Source organism: Chionomys nivalis, chromosome 20, assembly GCF_950005125.1.
Source record: "Chionomys nivalis chromosome 20, mChiNiv1.1, whole genome shotgun sequence".
In the NCBI taxonomy this organism is placed as follows: domain Eukaryota; kingdom Metazoa; phylum Chordata; class Mammalia; order Rodentia; family Cricetidae; genus Chionomys; species Chionomys nivalis.
Window position 1 is genome coordinate 15,684,190 of NC_080105.1, and position 7,057 is coordinate 15,691,246.

General features: G+C 37.3%; 1 pseudogene; it reads right to left on the reverse strand.

Annotated features, from left to right (window-relative positions):
- Window positions 1-568: 568 nt before the first annotated feature.
- LOC130862549 (transcription factor A, mitochondrial-like) lies at window positions 569-1,187 on the reverse strand (annotated as a pseudogene).
- Window positions 1,188-7,057: the final 5,870 nt, after the last annotated feature.

Here is a 7,057-nt window from a genome sequence, read left to right on the forward strand (position 1 = left end):
TTTTTACTATAAACAGCTATTATAATGTCAGTAATCACGTACATGTACAATTTATGCTTAGGAATCACTTCATCTAATGAGTCTGAAGCTTCTTTGAATACACAGTTATGTCTCAGCTTTGTCATAGCTGTGAAAGCAGCTCTGGCCCCAGAACATGGGGGGGGCACACTTGCATGCAGCCATCATCAGTGCACGAACTTCACAAAACCACATGCTCCTGTTACAAGTATAAAAGTTACTTCACAGTCTATCTACCTCCATCAAACCCGGAATGATTCATCCACCACTACATGAAGATGCATGGACAGTCCCATCCCAGTTCTTAAATAAAAAGCAGAATTCTGCAGGATTTTCCACTGTCAGGGCTTGAGATTATAACAGAAATTCAACAGGCAGAAGTCCAAGGGCTACAGAAAAAGGAACTGAACATCAAATGTTAACTGACCTTATTCTTTCTAATTTGCCAGCTTAAGGCATTGAGACCTAATTGGTTTCTTATGTCTAGTCACAAAGACAGCTCCATCTTCTATCTTAATTCTCAGGGATTCTCCCAGTGGATGAGATCATTTCAAATTCTATCATCTTTAACAAGCTGAATGCACACCTGCCTTTCATCACTAAATAGATTTTTCAAAGTCTGATTTATAGTCTTCAGTTTTCCCTGAGCAGACTTGTGTCTAGCCTCTTGGTAGCTTTCAGACACATAAATGTTGTATGCTGATCAAGGTCCTTTTGGTTTTCCAAGCAAAGTTAATTCTTTCCTTTTTATTGATGCTTTCTTTTTTAAATGTTTTTACCTGACTTCTTTCTCAAAAGATACTGAGTTGGAGTCAGCAGATCTTTAAACTTGCTCATAGCTTCTTTGTATGCTTTCCATTTTGTCTTAAAATCAACTTCATACACTGTTTTTCCTGCATCCAGTAATTCCCACCATGCAGCTGCAATTTTTCTGACCAGTTCTTGCATCTGGATGTGTAGCTTTAAATCTGGGTAGCTGTTCTGTAGAAAATAGAAGGTATGAAGTCATAGGTTTCTTTGGATAATTACCCATGCTAGATGAAACACATCTCAGAACACAGACAAGGCTGAGTGGCAAGGGCATGTGACCCCACGCAGCCCACGCACATCTCAGCACCCAGGTGTCCAAGTGTCCTTAGCATGCCGCACATTCCCCAAAACAGCACCATCACTCAGGCCAACGATGTGCTGGCCGAGTACTGTTGTGACACACACCATGGTACCCACACAGCTGAACAAGCACCATGGGAACCCTGGGCATTTATTTCATGCCTGCTGAGCTCAGGGCCCGAGTACATACATTTTGTACTGATGCAAATAAATCAGGAAAGGTAGGTTACAAATTAGAAAAATTAAGTTAAGTGGAACAAAGCCCTTATAATTCTGTCCAAAAGGCAGAATTATATGCTATCCTCATGGTTCTAAGTAATTTTAAAGACCCTCTCAATGTATTTCCGATTTGCAATATTCAGAAAGAGTTGTTTTACATATTGAAACCACTGAATTTATACCAAATGATATGGAATTGACTTCATTATTTATTCAGGTTCAAGATATAATCAGGAATAGGCTTTGTGTCATATGCGTAACACACATCTGAACCCAAATGGGTCTGCCAGGTCCTCTAGCACAAAGTGAGGCAGAAATTGATTGATTATTGATTGGAAATGTGATGAAGGCCTCAGAATTTCATGAAAAGCATCATGTCAATATCAAAGGTTTAAATAACGAGTTTATATTACATGACAACTGTTGGCAAAGTTTCTCTCCTGCCCAGTCCCACAATAAACACACAGAAACTATATTATTTGCAATCCTGTTTGGTCAATAGCTTAAGCATATTGCTAGCTAGCTCTTATATCCTAAACTAATCCATCTCCATTAGTCTGTGCATCACCACGGGGTCATGGCCTACTGGCAAAGTTTCAGTGGGCTTTTATGGAGGCATCTGTCTCCTGTGGGCAGCTACATAGCTACTCACTGACTCCACCTACTCTCTCTATATATCTTTTCCAGCTTGGCTATATTTGTTAAGTAATTGACCAAAAGCAGCTTCTTTATTCATTAACTAATAAAAGCAACACATATACAGAAGGACTTCCCAAATCATCTCCCCTTTACTGTCTAAATGAAAAGGAAGGTTTTAACTTTAAAATAGTAAAATTGCAAAACAGGTATCAAGCAAGAATTACAGTTACAATATTTAATCTATTTCATCTTTTATCATGACTACAGAAAACTATAACTATCTATTCTTCAACTCCATCAAAGACCCCAGAAGGATATATTACCTAAGTTAACAGGAAGTGCAGTGTAAGCAACTTCCCAAATTCTAGAATTGACAGGGACATCTTGCTGTCTAGAAAATCACCCAAAGTTCTTCTGTAACACTGGGACACTTATCTTCAGCCTACGGGCCCATAGTATCCAGCAGATTTTTCCTTAAAGCAGGAATTTCAAAGACAGTTCTGCCTACATTGGCAGTTTGTCAGTCACTTTCTTCTGTGTCCTACAGAATGTCTGACAGACTCTTTCACGAAGTAGGAACCCTGAAGGAATGTATCACATTCTTTAGGCAAGTTCAGATGTCACTTTTCTATGGGTCCTGGAAGTCAATTCAAGCAGTTCTGGCAAGAGTAGTCTCTTGTCCAAATGGTGAACAAATTTCATAAGGAGTCTCTTCTATGTCCATCATCCTCTTGAAGTAGACTGGCGCTTCCAGGAGCTGATGTGTCTCACTGTCATAAAAAGTCCTAAGTGTTCTTAAAACATTTAAAATGGCATATTCTCTAGCCTTTGAAAGGTTTGAAGATGATCTATCCATTTGAAATACATCTCTGTATATCTAGAAAACCTAACTAACATGACTACAAGCTTGATTATTATAGATGACTCTCTATTAATCTATGTTTCTTAATTATATATTACACTTTTAAATGAGTTGCACAAACAAAATACTTTAATCAAAAACAGATATATATATATATATATATAAAACAAAATTGACCTAAAATTTGTATCAATAGACCAAGATCCATACCAATGCAAATCTCAATAGCATATCCCCCTTTAAATGTAAACAATCATTTATAAACAATATTTGGAATTTTGAGCATAATTCTTTCCAAACTGCTTCCTGCTTTTTGTTAGGTAAAGTAATTTTTGGTGGTGTTCACAGCAACCTTCCAGGGATGTCTCTTGGTCCATTAAACCACATTAGTCTGGAAGGAGTCCATAGGTTCTCATTCTCTGTGGAAAATAAGAAACCTCTTTTTCAAAGCAACAAATCATAGACCCAAATTCTGGAGTCAAGATACCGTTAAAATATATATGTTGGTTTAAATTAGTAGTCCATATAATGAAATGTCTCTCGGTACTTAGCTCTTTCTCAGCCAAATACTTTAAAAAAAAACACAATAGTATACATAATCCAAACTCTGTGTATATTTCATCTTTATGTGTCTTATTTTTATTACTCTATTACTTTTTCTACAAGTTTAATATTTATTTTATTATTTTTACTACTTTAACCTATGACTGGCTGTACTTTTTTATATTATAACTGTCTATACTCTTTTTCCTCTCTCTCTCTCAAGCTTATGTACATTTACCTAATACTGTGGTTCATGTAAAGGTCTTTTCCCATCTGGATATGTTTATATTGTGTATTTATAACTATCTTTTTTTAAAAAATGCTAAGTAGGTATGGCTAGGACTAACTCAGTGGTCCTGCCTGCTTACACTGCTCAGTCTGTAGGGGGGACCCAGCCAATCACCTTGCTAGCAGGGGGCGGGGTCCCCTGAGGATATTTTTTACTTATAAAGATTGTGGGCACGCTCCCAGCTGCCCCTTCTGCTTTCCTGTTCTCTGCGGGAACCTCTGGTTCTGTAAGTCTATTTCCCCATTAAAGCTGTATATATTTTTACAATCTGTCTGCATTCATTTACACCACTACACCTGGCACCCAACGTGGGGCACCACTCTGCAGTGAGGAGCAGCGGGGCTGCTTCCTGCCACCCGGCTAGCTTTACAGCTGAAATAATTACACGGAAACTGTATTCTTTTAAGCACTGATTGGCCCATTAGTTCTAGCCTCTTACTGGCTAGCTCTTACATATTGATCTAACCCATTTCTAATATTCTGTGTAGCACCACGAGTTGGCTTACCAGGAAAGATCTTAACCTGCGTCTGTCTGGAATGGGAGAATCATGGCGACTCACTGATTCAGCTTCTTTCTCCCAGCATTCTGTTCTGTTTACTCCGCCTATCTAAATTCTACCCTATCAGAGGCCAAGCAGTTTCTTTACTAATTAACCAATGAGAACAACAGATAAAAAGATGACCCTCCTCCATCATCAGTCCAACATGGCAGAGGCATGTTTTCTGCTTCTGATAGTCATGCACATTGCCCCATTTTCAGACATACAGTGGGACTATGTTGCCATTAAGTAAGTTGTAGCACTCTGCTCACAAACCCCATTTAAATGCTCAGCCTCCTGAAATAGCCAGACTTCAGTCCATGGTAGCATGGACCAGGGAGCCACTTTTTGGAAACCACACTTTTTCTTTTTCTTCTGCCAAATCAGGAAGACCTCTCTTAAAGAAGCTGTAGCATGCTGCCAACAAACAGAGCAAGAAGCTGTCTTAAACTCTGTTTTTTTGTGTGTCTAGAATTCCTTCCCAAATTCTCTCAGGTTTTAAGTGTATTTAGTTGGCCATGTTAACACCAGTTTGTTGGTGGAGGCTTCTGTCCTGCCTGGTCCTGCAATAAACACATAGAAACTATATTATTTGCAATACTGTTTGGTCAGTAGCCTAACATATTGCTAGCTAGCTCTTATATAATAAATTAACCCATCTCCATTAGTCTGTGCATCACCATGAGGTCATAGCTTTCTGGCAAAGTTTTTGTAGACTCCAGTGGAGGCATCTGTCTCCTGTGGGCAGCTATATGTCTTCTCATTGACTCTGCCTACTCTCTCTATATATCTTTTCCAGCCTGGCTATATCCTGTTAAGTCATTGGTTGAACGCAGCTTCTTTATTCATTAACCAAAAAATCAACACATATACAGAAGGACTTTCCACATCAGGTAACAAGATAAGGAGATTATCAAGAGATGTCCTACTTGCTCTTTCTATAACCAAATACACTATCTGCAGGGAGTATCCCAAAGGTACTCAAAGGAATGAAATCTGGCAGATGGATGTGTTCCATTTCGCAGATTTTGTAAAATTAAAATATGTACACCACACCATTGACACTTATTCAGGTTTACAATGGTTAACTGCTTTGAGCTCAGAAAAGGCTGATTTAGTAATCATGCATTTATTAAAAGTTATAGCCACCATGGGTATGCAAATAAAGACAGATAATAGTCCAGCATATGTCTCTAAGAAAATGAGACAGTTTTTTTTGCTTATTATAATATTAAGCATATTATAGGTATACCAAACAATCCTATAGGCCAGGTAGTTGTAAAAAGATCAAATTAGACTATAAAGGATATGTTAATCAAACAGACAGGGATGGCGAATACCCCAGAAATAGATTGTACAATGCTTTATTAACCTTGAATTTTTTAAATGCTAATGAGAAAGGAACAATAGCAGAAGAGAGGCATTGGTAATAGAAAAGTCTTCTGAATTAAATCAGCCAGTGTATTTCAAGGATATTATGACCTCACAATGGAAACCAGGAGATGTGTTACTTTGGGGAAGGGGTTTCACTTTTGTTTCCACAAGGAAAGAAAAACTATGGATATCATAAAAACTAATAAAGATTCAGTTTGAAAAAGAGAAACCTCTTGAGAAAGAGAAATGACAGCTCATCTACAGAGATGACAATTATACAGGTGGTAAGGAATGGTAAGGAAACCTCATAAGGGTTGGGGAAGAATCTTGTTCTTGTCTTTGTAGGAAAATACACATCTTCAAAATATCAAAAGACCTTAGACATCTAGTTGCCTAAGAAGGAAAGATACTTATTCAGAAAAGATCACCGAGCAAGGAGAAATATGATTTATGATGATATTATGAATATATATATATCACTTCCCAGTAGAATAATAGTCATGACTCACTTAAAAAATCAAAGCTGGCTTTGGAGTTGGACAATGGCTATCCTTCTCTAAATCTAAGTATGTTGTTAAAGAAAAATTCAGAGTTTCTGTCTCATGTTAGGAGCCATCTGATATGGGACAGAAAAAAGAAAGAGTTTAGGAAAAATTTTACTTTTCACCATACCTATTATTGTCTCTATCATATCTTTCATTGAATTTATGGCCATATGAATAATATTTAAGTTTTCCAAAATGAACAATAACTTTTCCTTCAGTAATCTTCGAAGTTTACAGGAAGAAGATGAGGCACCACAACAACAATTTCACCTGGTTGATATGTTGTCATGGTGTTGATAGAGCTACTTTGAGATTGGATTGGGGTACCAGCTGCTCAAAATGATTCCAACTTGGTTAGTTGAAATGGTGTACCTTCTTACTAAGTTCTGGCCAGAACTTCAAAAACCCCTGTCAACTACTCAAAGACTATTTACAATTATAACAGACAGTAATCTTGAAACTTAACCATCATTTTAGTTTTGCAGGATCCCAGAGAAAGAACATTGCCCCCATGACAGTTGGAAGTAATTCTAGAAGAAAATGTCTCCTCCTAACAAAGTTTGTCCTTAGGGTTAGGGACGTCATTTAGGGGCAGATTACAATTGGTATAGGGTTGGGGGTTGTGTTGGAAATTATGTAAGCTCATGGATCTTTTTTTTTAAAAAGAGGGGGAGAGATTGGATGGGATAATAGGTAGATTAGTGTGAACTTACTCACACGAATAATAATAGCAATAGAGTGAATATTTGCAAGCTATTATTTATAGACAATTTGCATTCGTATAGATTCTTGTATATTGATACAAATTCAAATTATATTTGTTATATTGAATATGCTCCTATTTCTGTTTATAATATTTCCACACCTAGGCAAAGTTATTTTGTCATATTGCATGCATGCATGCTACTACCTCTGCTTA